Source organism: Panulirus ornatus, chromosome 35, assembly GCF_036320965.1.
Source record: "Panulirus ornatus isolate Po-2019 chromosome 35, ASM3632096v1, whole genome shotgun sequence".
NCBI lineage: Eukaryota > Metazoa > Arthropoda > Malacostraca > Decapoda > Palinuridae > Panulirus > Panulirus ornatus.
Window position 1 is genome coordinate 9,874,735 of NC_092258.1, and position 16,845 is coordinate 9,891,579.

Here is a 16,845-nt window from a genome sequence, read left to right on the forward strand (position 1 = left end):
TAGTGAATGCAACTTGATTCAAACATCGGTTCGAATCTCGTGTTTCAGAGGAAAGGGAAGTACACTATCTCTCGCGAACAAAAACAATGACTTAATCAAGAATGAATCACTGATACTTATAAAAGTAGATAGATTTGGTTTATTAGATCTATACATGGATGATTTCTTTCAAAACTAGATAAGGTCCACAACTCATCAATGACAGCAAGATAGACAGCAACACCACAACCATAACAACAGGATAATCAGCTACTCCTAAACCATGAGAGTAGGAGAATCAGATACTCGAGGACCATGGCAGAAGGAGTATCAGATACTCCAGGCCCATGAGAGTAAGAGAATCAGATACTCCAGGAGCAAGACAGTAGGAGAATCAGATACTCCAGGACCACGACAGTAGGAGAGTCAGATATTCCAGGATCACGACAGTAGGAGAATCAGATACTCCAGGACCATGACAGAAGGAGTATCAGATACTCCAGGACCTTTAGAGTAGGCGAATCAGATACTCCAGGACCAATACAGTAGGATATCCATCAGCAAATGAGGGGAGGACCACGAAGCCATCAAATTCGATAACGTTTAACAAGCTCATGGTGATTCATTCTGCTCCGTTACCAAGTGCTAACCAGACCCAACGCTGCTTAACTTCTCTAATGGTGTGAGAAGATCCTGCACATCAAAATTATCTAGGATGCTAATGGCTTCTACATCTGAGTAACATCAAGAATATTTCGCGGACGTACGATATATAAGAATATCAGGGAAAAGCGTTTAATTGCATCATAATCAAACTCTACGTAGATATACAGTACAAGGAATTTCCTGGTCTACAAAACCCCATAATACTTCCTTCAGCTCATCTTGTTAAAGTCAACATTGCCAAAATGCAATTTCTACCTCCATCTCTCATTAAATCTCACTTGTTCCATTTCATTTAACTTCAAAATGCCACATTTCAACCTTACAATGAATATAAACCTGTTAGGTACAAACACACGTTGAACATTACCGAAGAATTCGTTTCCGATAATAGGAAATTTTTTTTACATAGGCGTCGCAATCGTCTACCTCCCATTGCAGGTATTACATATCTACATGGGTCTCGTTCGCCCCACTCAAGATCACTGCTCGTCTACCTGGTATGGTTCTTGTGTCACGTCTTCATTTATCCCAGGTGTGGAATCAGAAGCCTTCGACCACAGCAACTCTCCAGCCATCAACTCTCCAGCCATCAACCCTCCAGCCATCAACTCACCTCAACTATCCTCTCACGTCTGCTGTGGTAGTGGTTCCCTCTTCCCTACTCTACGGGTATCATTTCGATCACAGTTCTCCTGGGTTATCTACGTATATTACAGCCTTTGTAAGTACCTGGATCTGCCGCACGTAACCCTTCTCTTCTCCCCATACCTCTATATGGGGTCTAGCCAGACAATTACTAATTATGAGATTCTCTTCCTTCCCTTTTCCCATAACGTTTCCATGTTTATCACAACCCGGATCTTTGAACAATCTGAAGAGCTCAGATTAAACCCCCGTTCCATTTTCTGTCTTGCTGATCAGCTTCCCGTACAACATTTTCAGTGAACAGTGCTTTCATGGGGACATACTTCTGCCTGTGATATGACGGCTAAGGACGAGAAAAGGAGAAGAAATTCTCTCGTGGTGAATATCTGACACATTCTTGAGGAGAATTTCTTTCCCTCCGTTGCCAGAAAAGCTTTCGGCCATTCGTCCATTGAGAAACAGAATAAGGATGCACAAGGCAGCCCTGGAGCCAAGCCTCGCAGGCAATCAAGCATTTTCAACCATAAGAACATTTCTTGGCACTCCACGAAATTGTTTCCTGCTGGGGCTCTCGGCGAAGTTTTCCTCGCTTGCAATTTAATACGTTGTTTATATATATATATATATATATATATATATGTTCCATACTATTCGCCATTTCCCGCGTTAGCGAGGTAGCGTTAAGAACAGAGGACTGGACCTTTGAGGGAATATCTTCACCTGGCCCCCTTCTCTGTTCCTTCTTTTGAAAAAAAAAAAACAAAAAAAACGAGAGGGGAGGATTTCCAGCGCCCCGCTCCCTTCCCTTTTAGTCGCCTTCTACGACACGCAGGGAATGCGTGGGAAGTATTCTTTCTCCCTTATCCCCTATATATATATATATATATATATATATATATATATATATATATATATATATATATATAGGGAGCGGGGGGCTGGAAATCCTCCCCTCTCGTTTTTTTTTTTTTTTAATTTTCCAAAAGAAGGAACAGAGGGGGCCAGGTGAGGATATTCCAAAAAAGGCCCAGTCCTCTGTTCTTAACGCTACCTCGCTAACGCGGGAAATGGCGAATAGTTTAAAAGAAAGAATATATATATATATATATATATATATATATATATATATATATATATATACAACGAGCACTTACCGCCCAATTGACCTACGCTCTCTGGACATACATGTGCTCACAACACCACATCACATCATGACCTGTGGTCCCGACAGGTGGACGTGGCCAGCTTCCCGAGTGCTGTGGAAGCCTCATAAGGAGAGAATGGACTCCCGAGGTAAGAAGGTGAGAAAGGTATTCATTTATTGATATTTACCCCAGGACCAGTTGCTATGAAGGGAGTTTGATGTTACCCAGGACCTCTTTCTAAAGGCTCTTGCACCCCAAGGCTGCGCTCCTTCCGGTAGCAGGGACATTCAGACTCCTTTGGAGTGAAGATTTCTTTGACGAGACTGTACTCCCAATGACAATGCGTCTCAAAAGGTGATTATCTTTTTTTTTTTTTACTTGTGGTGTAACCCCAAGCTGGCTGAGTCCGGTAACACACACACACACACACACACACACACACACACACACACACACACACACACTTAGGGATAGAGAGAGAGAGAGAGAGAGAGAGGTATCAATATTCGTCGGTCTAGTCTTCCTGTCTGTGATGATCCATTTGAATCCTTGTATTTGTATACACAAGGTGGGGGATTTGCCCCTGTGGGACTCCACCTCTCACACAATAATTGACGGACTTTTTACGTGCCTCACCAACGTCCATCACCTAGCCACCTGTTTACCTATCACTTAAATGTTGCCTTTTATCTCTCGTAGACGTTCTAATAGACTCATAGTTCATACCTAGTTTTCTTTACCTGAATCCGTTTTACTATACCCTAAGAGGAGTTTCGACCCGCCAGAAAAGTCTTCCATTTGTTCCCTGATCGTCTTTTCTCCTTTGATTATTTCTATTTTTTCATTATTTCAGAGACTACCATCGTCTGGCAGAGGCCTGTAAGTGCAAGTTGCCTTGATTCTCCCACCTTCAGTGAGTCACGACCATGCAGTCAAAAGTTTAAGAATATTTCACAGTTCTGATCCCCCCTCGGCATCTGACGTGTGTTTGGTTAATGAGATCATTATGATATGGGGGGAAAAAAGAGTTGAAAGTCTAATGGATGCTATTGAGAATGGAGTTTGGAGGTTTCTTAGCGTGAAATGAGTGATAAATATTTGAAATCCTTTTGGAAGCGGATATAAAGGGTAAGATCAAAGGCGTTCTAACACGGAAGCCTTTGAGGATAAAGAAATGCCCATCAACCTCTTAGGTTCTATATGATTTTTTTTTCCCTTTTTCTCGTTAAATCTTGACTGCGTATGGAAATGCTGTGGATATCAACGATAGTTAATTCCTCTTAAGAATATAGACCAAAACGTTTTACCACGCTCTCATACGATATTTGACTCAAGAATTGTGTTTGCCGCTCTCGTAAGACTTCGTGTTCATAAATCATTAAGTAAAGGAAAGAAGGTAAGAGGGACAGATAAGTAATCGATAGAAGGGGAGCTATCACCCTTAAAGGGAAGACGTACTTTCGAAAGTCTAAGGTAAAGGGAGAGGAAGCCCTGGATGTTTCTCCTACATCGGTTCAAGATGACTAGAATCAACCTCTCCTCTCTGATGACGCTGGAGGCTTTCCTGGTGATGAGTATAGATTACCTGAATATAGACGGCAGGACATTGCTTCAAATTAGTAAATCCTTCACGTTTTTTAGAGGTAAATCAACTGAAAATATAAAACAAAAAGCCCAGAGTCCAACAACGGGAAACCCACTGTAAAACGCATTTCCTCCTGTCCGTGAGATGGCACAATGAATACATTGTACTCTTTCCATTCCAGATTCTACGCAGTTCCAAGGGAGTTACCGCACGGCCTCTGGAAGCGGAGACTGCCTCGTAAGGGAAGACTGTGATGGTCCACAAAACCTCATTTATGCTGCAGAATGGCACATTACCGGACCCGCTGGATGAGTCTTTTTTTGTCTGTGCAAGGCTCCATCGCAGCCCTGACCTTGCAGGTAATGGTTGAATTTGCTGAGCCTAAGAGAAAATTCCGCGTCTTACCCTTTAGTCAATAACCGATGTACGAGAATCTGAAAGAGGGTGTGTGGAGTACGTATGGATCTGCAGAGAGAATAAGGAGATGAACAGACACCCCAGCATTTGCTAGCATAGCTGATGGAAAGAATGAAAAGATTACCTTTAGCCAATGAGATTGGGTGGGTGTGGAGGAGAACCCATTTGTGGAAGGACTGAAAAAAATGAATTTCTTCTCAGGGGGAAAAAAAAAATCTAGAATGAAAGGGGATAACTTGCCTCCCAGAGATGAAGATTTCGTCATGACATTATGAGCGTTACCGGGGGATACCCTGTGTACCTCAGTTCATCTACGGTACACTGGTATGATGAGGGTAAACTAGTTCATATAGGGTACACGAGTTCAATAAGATACACTGGTTTACCAACGGTACACAGGTTCACTTGGTTCAGCCAGGGTAAACTGGCTCACTCAGGGTACACTGGTTCACTTAAAGTACACTGGTTTACCAAGGGTACACCGGTTCACCCTGGGTAAACTGGCTCACTCAGGGTACACTAGTTCACCCAGAGCACACTGCTTCCCTAATGACACACTGGCTCACCCAGTGAACACTGGTTCACCCAGGGTAAGCCGGTTCACGAAGGGTACACTGCTTCCCTAAGGACACACTGGTTTACCTCGGATACACTAGTTTTCTCAGGGTATCCATTGGTTCACTCAGGGTATATTGGTTCACCCTGGTTATCCTGGTTCACCCAGGGTGTACTGGGCAACCCAGGGTCGCCTTAAAGATAAGATAATGTATCTGTCAAATAAAAAAGGCATCATAGCCACATTTTTTTTTTTTCTTGGAACATTGTATTCTGTTAAGACAATACCATCCCGAAATTGTAAACCCAACAAGAACTGCCAAGTCTTAGACCCATGGAGCAGCTGGCACCTTAGGGAGCCGTTTCACTGTAGTGCCTATTAATCTGTTGCTATTGTAACAGTTGGTCCCTCCTAATGTCTTGCTCCCCGTGGTTGCTGGTTCCCTGTAACAATATATCATATGAAGTAGCTAATATTATGTAGCTCTTTTTTGTCTCCTATTGTGTACATTCCTTGTAGACGTAAGCCTGCTATAAAACTGATCCCCTAGACATCTGATCCCCAATTGTAGTTTGTTGTGTGTACTTCTTGGGTTCGGGTGTAACTTGCTCCTTGTTCTTGTTGATACACCTTAGTAATGGTTGGTGAGGAGCAATAGCTTATCCCTTGTAGTGGCTGGTTTCATACAGTCGCTGGCTACCCATTAAAAGGGTTGGTATGCTCTCGTAGGTGGTTGTTTGTTGTACCTTCTCCACTGTGGTAGCTGGTCCACTATGGCAGCTGATCCACTGGTGTCATCACCTCCTGCGGCAGCACAAGTGACATCATATCAAGGACAGAGTTTTCTCCTGACGATCTTCCCGCACTTCTGATGGTTCCCAAGCGAGCTATGTGGCTGATAGTACGACCCCAGCGTAGTATACGCCCGGTAGAAGGGCCCTAGCTTGCTGAGGGCCCAACTGAGATGCCCCGGCGTTCCTTAGACTCAGTAGAGGGGACAAGAGTTCCGTGGTAGTGGCAAAGGGGCCCTAGCGTGCTGTGGACGTCAATCAGGGGCCTCAGTGTATCGTGTGCTTGGCACATGGGTCCCAGCGTTTCGTGGAAGCAGCAGAAGGACCTTATCGTGCCGTGGAGGTGGCAGTGGGGCCATAACGTGCTGTGGACTTCACAGAGCAGCCACTTAGTACCATGGACGTGGCAGTGGTGTCCCAGCGTGCTGTGGACGTGGCAGTAGGGCCCCTTGCGTGCTGTGGATATGGCAGAGGATGGAGGGGGGAGCAGGGTTACGTGGACACGGCAGATGGGCCCCCAGGGTACCTTGGACGTGGCATAGGAGCCCCTACCACTTAGCTAATTGTTCCTTCCCTTAGATATAGGTTTTACAAGGATAATGGGGAAGGGAGATATATATGTGTATACGATGATGGTACAAGCGCCCTCCTCTGCTGCAGATTAATTTTCGTATTTTCACAGTGTTCGGCTTAACGCAAACAGGGAAAGATCTTCTACATTAATAATTCATAACTCTAAATCAAATCAGTAACTTTGCTTAATGGAGTTCCCGTATTGACTTCATTTGCTCATATGATCACCTGTGTAGTATGGTCATGTATCACTCGTCTTGTCAAGGCCCAAGTGTAGGTCCCACCTGCTCCAACCTTCTACCGGAGTTTAGTTGAAGCAGATGTGGTAAACAAGCAACTATTTTCTCCTATTATGACACACTGTACTCCCACACTGTATGCGAAATTGAGTTAATCTCGTCAGGGTTTTCTTTTTCGTCAACTGTTGGGACTTAATGATATAAGACGGTGAGAGAAAGAGACATGTGAGGACAATTGTAGATGGAAGGGAGGTGAACCTCTGGTGACAGGGGAGGAAGACGACGAGAAAGGGTTGTCTTCTACCTGACGGACCTCTGTTCCTCCCACCTCCCGAGATCCTCTGAAAAGTGAAAAGATTTTGAGTGATTGGGGCCTGAACATGCAGGAGGGAGAAAGGCGTGCAAGAAATGGAGTGAATTGGAATGATGTGGTATACCGGGGTCAACGTACGAGTCCGATGTTCCTTCCACCTCCCGAGATCCTATGAACGAGTCCGATGTTCCTCCCACCTCCCGAGATCCGATGAAGGAGTCCTATGATTCTTCCACCCTCGGGATCCTATGGAAGAGTCCTATATTCCTTCTAATCCAGGGATCCCACAGAGACCACAGCCAGTTTTCTAAAAGGTGGAGATGACTGGACACACGTCATGAAGATCACAACAAATCGTACGATAAAAGCAAATATCAAATATCGAATAACAAAAATAATCCTGAGTTACGCTACGTTCATCTTCAGAATTTCGTAATAAGATGTACAGCGAAGAAAATGTATGGAGCAGTTTGAGGGAATGCATAACGTTCATGTGTCTGTTCTTTACCCAGTAGTAAGGACAACTAGAATGGTGTCATCATTCTAAGGATCTACTTCAAGTCTGCCTGGTTCGTATTATGGCAACATCTTCATCACTTGAAGTGTTCGCTGTTGTCGACGACCCTGCTAGATAGTGTGCTACCTTCAGAGGAGCGATCTTGGGAGCAGTGGAGGTGAGCCATGGCAGGAAAAAACCGTGCCAGTGAGGCAACTCAGTCCCAATAAAAGAACCGATCCTGAGAGGAGGAGGCCTTCCCCTCGGATCAGCTACCCTGGCAGTCTGACTCAGTAAAGAGGGTGATGTCTACTGACACGAACCGTCTTTACTCTCGGTCGGTGAGGAGAGATTATGTGACGGAAATCTCCCATGAGTTGGACGGCCATTACGTTGTGAGTGACTGTATCACCTGAGCCATGAGACTCCCTCACTCCGGGTCCACAGCTCACTTTCCTCCTCTTTCAAGACCCCGAGTATTGTGGAGTCTAGTGGTCTTTATATTTAACGCCGTCTAACCTTTTTTCTTTTTTTGATATTATAATTTTGAAGGATGATGGATGTTCTTGTTCAGTATGACCCATGATAACTTATAGCCATTGTATCGAACATCACACATGCAGTAGCTGCAGTGTTTGCGCTGCGGGCGCCTTGAAGTATGGTCTACGTAGCTGAACCCACTAGAGCTATTCGTAGCCATTGATCTTGACAGCACATATTTCTACGAGCTCTTCTGTAGTAGTGTGTGGTTCCTCCACCATGACATGACCTTTGCTGCAGTGCGGGCTTTAGGAGCTGAGATGGGCGCGTGAGAGTCTACAGCATCAGCTGGGAGGCTACAGGAAGCTGGTGGGACTGAGGTAATCTGGGGGCTGGCTGCTGTTGTGGCTGTCACTGGAGGAACCATCTCGGTTGACTGGGCAAGATACCAGGTCCTGACTGTGGCAGAGACTTTGATGATGCAAGGGGAGGAGACAATATCCACCACCCCTCCAACTCCCGCCCCTCTCACACTCACTCTCGAAGACACTTTGGATATACGACGTGACGAAAGTATTCTTTTTCCTCGACCCCATATATAGTGTTATAAATGTTAATTTGAGGTTATCAAACTGCAAAAGAATTACCAATTGAAACTATGAGTATAGATGAAGAGTTGGGCTCTTATCACCATTCTGCAGGCGGAAAATGTACGATGCGAGTTATCTTTTAAGATATTTTCCACAAGATGGATTGCTCCCAGGTGCTGCCTCTCACAAGAGGCCATCAGTGTAAAGTGTTAGTACCACAGCGCAAGTCACCTGTCACATCCTCCAGTGGAAACGCTCAGTGAAATGAATACCTCACCATCGAAGTCATATCACTTGAGGAAGTCAACGAAGCCATATCACTCGAGGAAGTCAACGAAATCATATCACTTGAGAAAGTCAACGAAGTCATATCACTTGAGGAAGTCAACGAAGTCATATCCCTTGAGGAAGTCAACGAAGCCATATCACTTGAGGAAGTCAACGAAGCCGTATCACTTGAGGAAGTCAACGAAGCCGTATCACTTGAAGTCAACGAAGCCGTATCCCTTGAGGAAGGCGACGAAGTCAAAAATAATTCAAATAACGCAAGAGCAGCTACATGCTGTTAGCTCCAGAGACAAGGCCTTACGTCAAAGTCTACCTAAAATGTACATTCGTGACTTTCAACTTTGCTTTTATATCAGTCTCCTGCTGGACTCACGGCCAAGAGAAACATAACAGTGGTAATATAAGTCATTATATCCTACATGGCCAAAGACGTCCTGTACTGTACGAGGATCTCAAGCTATGGTGCTACCATCATCCTTGTTATGCCTCACGTGAACCTGACTTTGATACCAAGACTTGTGGGAGGAAGGATGGGGCAGCCTGGCAACCAGCCAGGTGTCTGTGTCTTCTCAAAGGTTTCGACCCAGCCTGAGAATAATAGCTTCATTATAAGACAATAGCTTCACCATAAGATAATAGCTTCACCATAAGATAATAGCTTCACCATAAGATAATAGCTTCACCATAAGATAATAGCTTCACCATAGGATAATAGCTTCACCATAAGATAATAGCTTCACCATAAGATAATAGCTTCACCATAAGATAATAGCTTCACCATAAGATAATAGCTTCACCATAAGCTAACAGCTTCACCATACACATTATAGTGTAAGAACTAACTGAACGTCAACATAAAATACCTTCCATCCAGCCAGTGATGAGAACTCTCCCCAGTTGGTCATCCCATTGTCCAACAATGGACTAATCTGTACACCACAAACGAGGTCTTTGGCAACGTGAATAAAAAATCATTTTCATTCCCGGTACAATAAAAGTTTTATTGAAAGAGTTTCACGCCATATTGCTCTATAAATGTTGATCAAACAGTCCGTATTCACCACTTATTTTGTGGACCATTTCTCTCCCAATGTGTAGAGAGTCAGGGCCAGACAGACCAGAGATATATATATACTTTGCTCTATATATTCATGATCCCGTTTTGCACGTTACGGCCACACATACCACGACAGGATAGACAGGTGATATGACAAGGGGAGTGGCCCGTCTATCTCTGAGGACCAGAACCATGATGTACCCAGCCTGGCTCTCCAACACTCTCCCAAGACCCAAGTGATCACCAATGGTGGCAGTATTACTGCTCACAGTGATATGTGAGTTCCATAGAGTGAATACCAATCCAAGCTAATGCTAACCCGTTTGATCAATGTCCTGTGCTCTGCCTGGAGTCAATTTCTTATGAGTTGCGTGATGTCTTGGGAATCATTTCTATAACATGTTCGAGAAAATCGAGTTGATATCTACCACATGTATAGATGGGATGCCATACTATAGTTTTATCTATATCTTAATGGGGAGAAAATGACCGCTCTAAAGTGAACTCACAAATTTCGTGTTGTTTGAGATATCTTGAAAATGGTATATATATATATATATATATATATATATATATATATATATATATATATATATATATATATATATATATGTATATATTCGCAGCATTTTTTTAAAAAGTATTTCATTTCCATCTCTTTCTTTTAGCGAATTTCGTTGTTGGAACCTTTGTTGCCGTTATGACGGAAAAATTTTGGAATCCAATCATACATTTTTATTTTTCATTAATCCACTTAGTCAGATAAATTCACCGAGTCAGATAAAATCTTTGTCTATGTTATAGAAAAAAAAAAGAAGTTATACGAATAAAAAAGAATTTGCAAACGGAATTACCAGAACATACGCCAAATTTATATATATAAACTGATAAAGACACAGAACACCTACTCCTCGATGGTCCGTCACTCACCACACAGAGAAAAACATCATTAATACACTTCTTGACCTGTGGTCTCTCCCAGGGGTCGAGGCCTGCGGGTCACCCCTTTGAGGCCTTCTGCTGGAAGATATATATATATATATATATATATATATATATATATATATATATGTGTGTGTGTGTGTGTGTGTGTGTGTGTGTGTGTGTGAGTGTGTGTGATAATCTCTAATGCATATACACAGTTCATGATCACTGAGAAAAGAGCACTAGTGAAAGCGTCCTCGCTGACCTTTTTAACTTCCCGAGGATGACCTTTATGGGTCAAAGGTCAACCACCACCACGCTTGACCCGGAGGAAGGTGGTACGAGCCTCCTGGGGATGCTGGTGGGGTGTTCTGATGTTATAATCAACACGGGTCTCCCTCGCTCTCAGAGTGAGTGATGGTACAGACTGGAGCTCTGGTCTATTTCTGTAGCTAGTACAACGCTATAATTACTAGCAAAGTATGATATGTGTTCTAGCTTAGTCGCTAGCCTTAAGCAAAGCACCAGAACATATAGCGATAGTATTTCATTCCACCCTATATATATATATATATATATATATATATATATATATATATATATATATATATATATATATTCTTTTTTTTTTTTCCCTACAAGTCCACTGGGAAATGAAACACGATAATTTCCCAAGTGCACTTTCGTGTAATCATCACATCATCAGGGGAGATTTAAAAAATGATATATAATAATCAGTTGATATATCCATCGAAACAAAACCTGTTATGATTGAATGTATAGGGAAGTATGATGATTTTGAACGTCGTTTTGCAACCTTGAATTACAACCCACGATATACAGCTTATGGAGAGGTGAGTCAGACAGTAACTTTTGCCATCATGTTTTTCACCGCATACACACCTGAAGATAAGATAGATGTTGTAGCCAGTGTTCAAAAATAAAGTAGTGAAAAGCCATAAGAAAAATGCTGCTAATAACTGAATACAATTTCTTCTCAGGTGTGTCTGTCTTGCGTGGGCCACTGTCACATACAGCCAGCCCGGCCACAGTAACGGTGATGGGACATTAAGGATGCTGGTGTATGCTGATGATCCGCTGATAACACCAGAGTAGGCAAGATCCCTTGACAACGTGAATGACATTGCGAACACGGGGAAAGAAATGTACGGAGATGTGAGAAGGGAGTATCCTTCATGTAAATAAAGGTTGGAGTAGGGAAGATGTAGGGACACTGTGAAAGGTAGAGAGAGAGAGAGAGAGAGAGAGCTTAGGTGCACCAGGTGTGTATTTACGAGCGGCGGTGGAAATTTCCTGATAGGCAAGTGACGAAATCAGAGGTTGAGCGAGCTGCAGTCTCTCTCTCTCTCTCTCTCTCTCTCTCTCTCTCTCTCTCTCTCTCTCTCTCTCTCTCTCTCTCTCTCTCTGCACACCTCTACATCTATATCCCTCTATCTTTACTTCTCTTTCTCCAACACCCATCTGTTATCCCAATATGTCTCTCATGTCTGATGTTAGCATCCTTCAGCGACTCGCCAGTCATCCGCTCATGACAGAAAAGTTATCTTTATCTAAATATCTAATCGAGACAGAGATTTCCTTACCGTCAAAAACCGTCAGTTCTATGGTCCTGGCCTTGAGTAATCGTTCCGCGAGAACAGGTTATGACTGACGGTTCAGTAAAACCAAAAAAACCTATAGAAACGTAAATGGTTGGTTCACGAAGGATATAGAACAGTTGGTATGGTAAAAGAGAAAGGCATATAGTATGGAAATATATATTTATACATATATATGAAGAAAATTTCTGACCTCTGCATGATTAATTGGATCGTCATGTGTGTAAGTCATATGCAGGATCAACGAGCAACGAGCGATTAATAGACAATAGACGCTCGTTAGATTGTGAATCACCGACAAATTATATATGATAGACAATGCATAAACTATCGACAAACTACATGCGATGGACAAACCATAAACAATCGACACGCTATATGTGAACCACAAACCATCTATGATCAACGAGCTATGTATAACGATATATGAACCAAAAAACATCTATGATCAACGAGCTATGTATAACGATATATGAACCACAAACCACCTATGATCAACGAGCTATGTATAACGATATATGAACCACAAACCATCTATGATCAACGAGCTATGTATAACGATATATGAACCACAAACCATCTATGATCAACGAGCTATGTATAACGATATATGAACCAAAAAACATCTATGATCAACGAGCTATGTATAACGATATATGAACCACAAACCATCTATGATCAACGAGCTATGTATAACGGTATATGAACCACAAACCATCTATGATCAACGAGCTATGTATAACGATATATGAACCATCTATGACCAACAAGATATGTATGACAGACATGTATCACCATAACATGGGCTTTTGAGGAAGCCAGCGTGAGTACAGTAGTTGGATTCAGACCGCGAGTAAAACTTTCTTCCACAATAATCACGAGGAAATTGAAATTAGCGACGGCACCACACAGGAACAAATCTAATTCTGCCCCGAAATCAGATCCAGAGAGGAAACAAAATTGGACATTTCGATAGCAACGTTTTTTCTCCTCTGATAATTATGATCTTTAGGATCCATCATAAGGGTTTTAGAAACATGATTCTCTCTAAAACCTAAGTGAAGATTCTTCCTTTGTCTGAAGCCTTGTAAAAGGGGGACTGCCTTCTCACGAGAACTTACAAGACTTGGCCACAATGTAAGACTAGCGCGTAGCACTTACAGCTGGAAATATCAAGGGGTCACGAAGAAGGATTCGTGTGTGAGTCACGTGTCCTCAGGTGTTATGTGTGGGATGGAGAGGTCTCATGTCTGTCGGCTGACAGCCAGCAGCCCACGTGTGGGTGAGGAAGAAAGAAGCAACTTGGGTCAAAGGAAATATACCCCCGTCCAGATAGGTGGGTAGGGAGAGGTGTGGATGAGAGTCGATGGACAGACAAAACCTCCCATCCCACTCTCCTCAGTGTTCACCTCCCTATGACAGTCAGGACAGGCTCTTAGGCAGATGAGAGACTGGTGGGTGGAAGAGAGACTGGTAGGTGGAGGAGGAGGTGACTGGTGTGTAGAGGAGGAACTGGTGTGTGGAAGAGGAGGGACTGGTGGATGAAAGAGATCTTCGTGGATGGAGGACCTTGGTGGACTGCCACCTATCCATCACCCCCAAGGATCATGTTACCAATTATCCACAAACTCGCTACAAACTCGTGAGGGTGAAGGATGCTGTTCACAACAGTTTAGCTGCTTCTGTTGCTGTTGTTAAAGACTGCGCTTTTGATGTCAGCAGGGTCTTGGGTGAGACTTGGAGGTGTAATTAGATCCAGAGCCGCTTGTCTAGGGCTAAATTGATGACGTGAAGTTAGAGTTTGCCTAATAGCAGCTGCTTGCCATCCGCGTCAAAGTGGAGCCAAAACTTAATATCAATCTCCTTGTTAATAGACGAAGCGGACCAGGTGGAACTCGAGGCTGGGCTGAGAGATGCTCGATGCAATGCAGGTCAGGTGAAGCCAAACTTGAATGAAAGACGCTTGAAGTAGTTTGGGTCAAGTTATGATAAGTCTGACTCAGGGGCAACTTGTGACGAGACGTGCCCCCCCCCAAAAAAGGAAGTGAAATTAGACTTGACCTAAAATCACTACATGTTCTCCTGGGTCAGGTGACCTTATATGTCATCTACTTCTAGCCATTATACGCCAGTGGTTACCCATCTCCCATAAAATCACAATCATACAGACAGGTCACTGATCATCACCATCGCACGAGAACCATAGTTCCTAACCTTTAAGCACTAACCAGACTCCCTAACCACTATTTACAGCAATCAAAGCCTAACTATCAATGGTCCTTCAGCATTTGTCAGTCATAACCCAGTACCACAAGTTCATGTCACCCTAAGACTTTCTTCAGGTATCCGTTTACGCTAGCCTTAGTAATCAGTTACTATCCACTAACCGTTACTCACTACCTAAACTCAGTTACCTGTATCTGAATCTCATCTTTCGCTCGTCAAATTTGATGATACTCGAAAATGATTACTTAGCATATCACGTAAAACATTAGTTGATAAAAGACTGAATTCACTCATTACTCATTACTTGCAAACAGGACGTTTTCTATCATTATTTACCTATCCTACATTTTGACTCAAGTACTTAATCATCTACACTCATCAGTGTAAGTTAAGGTACTCGCTAATCATACTCGCTAGCCAATACTCGCTACAGTCACTACATTTTGACTCAAGTACTAAAATCATCTTCACTCATCAGTGTAAGTTAAGGTACTCGCTAATCACTTCTCGCTAGCCAATACTCGCTACAGTCACTACCTCAGACGCATACATGCACTCAAGCTATAGGATACTCACTAACCAGCCTATATGAAGCTCTTACTATACCTCCTGATTAGATTTCGCTGACCATTCCTTACTGAGCGTCACGTGTGTGGTGTATACTCAAGGTGCGTACGTAACATATCAGTAACATGTCTCTTTATTGCCCTGTCGTTAGGCATGATATTATCTATTGGACTTTGGTTAATTTCATGATGCGAATCAGCGTGGTTACTCATGACCCTTACGGACAGTTATGATGTGTACGGTACTCTACACCCATGTCCTTCGCCTCCACAAATCCCATATGCTCTTCCAACACTTTACAGAAACCATCATCAACGTCTTACTATCATAAGGGACTCTCTAAGTCTCCTTCAACCACTATGGTGTTGAAGCGACATGAAGTCTGATCCTTTACACTACCTCCATTTCTTCTACAATTAATTCTAAACGAATGTCTTTTTTTTTTTTTTCTTGTACGTAGCGTCCCATTCGGGTGTTGTGTTACCGACGAGAGCCGCTTCAGGGAGGTGGTGATGGCCCTCCTCTTGAAGAGTCCTTGTCCTCCTTGTCCTCCCTCCTTGCCCTGATACTCAGCCTTCCCAGGTGTTGTGTTACCAATGAGAGCCACCTGAGGAAGGTGTGGTGGTGACCCTCTTGAATAGTCCTTATCCTCTTTCCTCCCTCCCTTCCTCCCTCCTTACCCTGATCCTCAGCCTCCCAGGGGATCCTCCTCTCTGTGTGAATGGTCCGTTCTCTCTGTTTACCATCCACATCCTGCCTCCCATTTTTCACTCTTCACATTTTCTTTCTTTTCCCCCTTATCCAGACTTAAGTCTTTGTTTTGGCTATTTCTAACATTTTACCCTAGTGTGCCCTATACTTGTGTCATGTTTCTGTTGTTTCATGTTTCTATATCATCTATTATTCCAGTCTCTCTTATTCTTCCGCATCTCTCTCTCTCTCTCTTTCTGATTACAGTTCTAATCCTTCGTTTGTCCTTCCCTTTCCCTTGTTCTTTATTCCTTACTTTTCCATCAGTTTTGCCTCTTTCTTCCTTAATCTGATATCCCTTGCAGTTCTTTCCTCATTTGTGTCTGAATTCGATCCCTTTCTCCTTCTGTGATTCTCCTCTCGCCAGCAGCTAGCGTTGCGTTGGTGCGTATGATATAATAGAAGTATATCAGAATGGGAAATGGCTGTCACACTGAATAGAACAGGGTCTCTCCAGTCTCCTACTAACCTCAGCAAATCCTAGGATGAAAACACATGCTCAGCAACCATGACATACTAAGCAGGCAAGATATGTTCATACTCAGCATAAAAAGGAAATACACAAAAACCAAGACATATCAAGCAAGACATACTCAACTATCAAGTTGCACCCAGTTATCAAGATAAAGATATCAAGATAAAGTATGAAGTCATACGTAAGTATACTTTAACCTTTTTCTGCTTTCTCTTAACCCCATACTTTCTGTCTTCTTCAGCCCTCCCTCCTTCTCTCTCTCTCTCTCTCTCTCTCTCTCTCTCTCTCTCTCTCTCTCTCTCTCTCTCTCTCTCTCTCTCTCTCTCTCTCTCTCTCCTGGGCAGGGGAGGTAAATCATCCCGACTGTATCACAGGCCAGGTGTTCAGAAGGGGCTGCTCTGTAGTGAGCGATGGTGTTGGTAATCCTTCAACATCTCTGTTTCTCCAAAGTAATGTCATCTTCC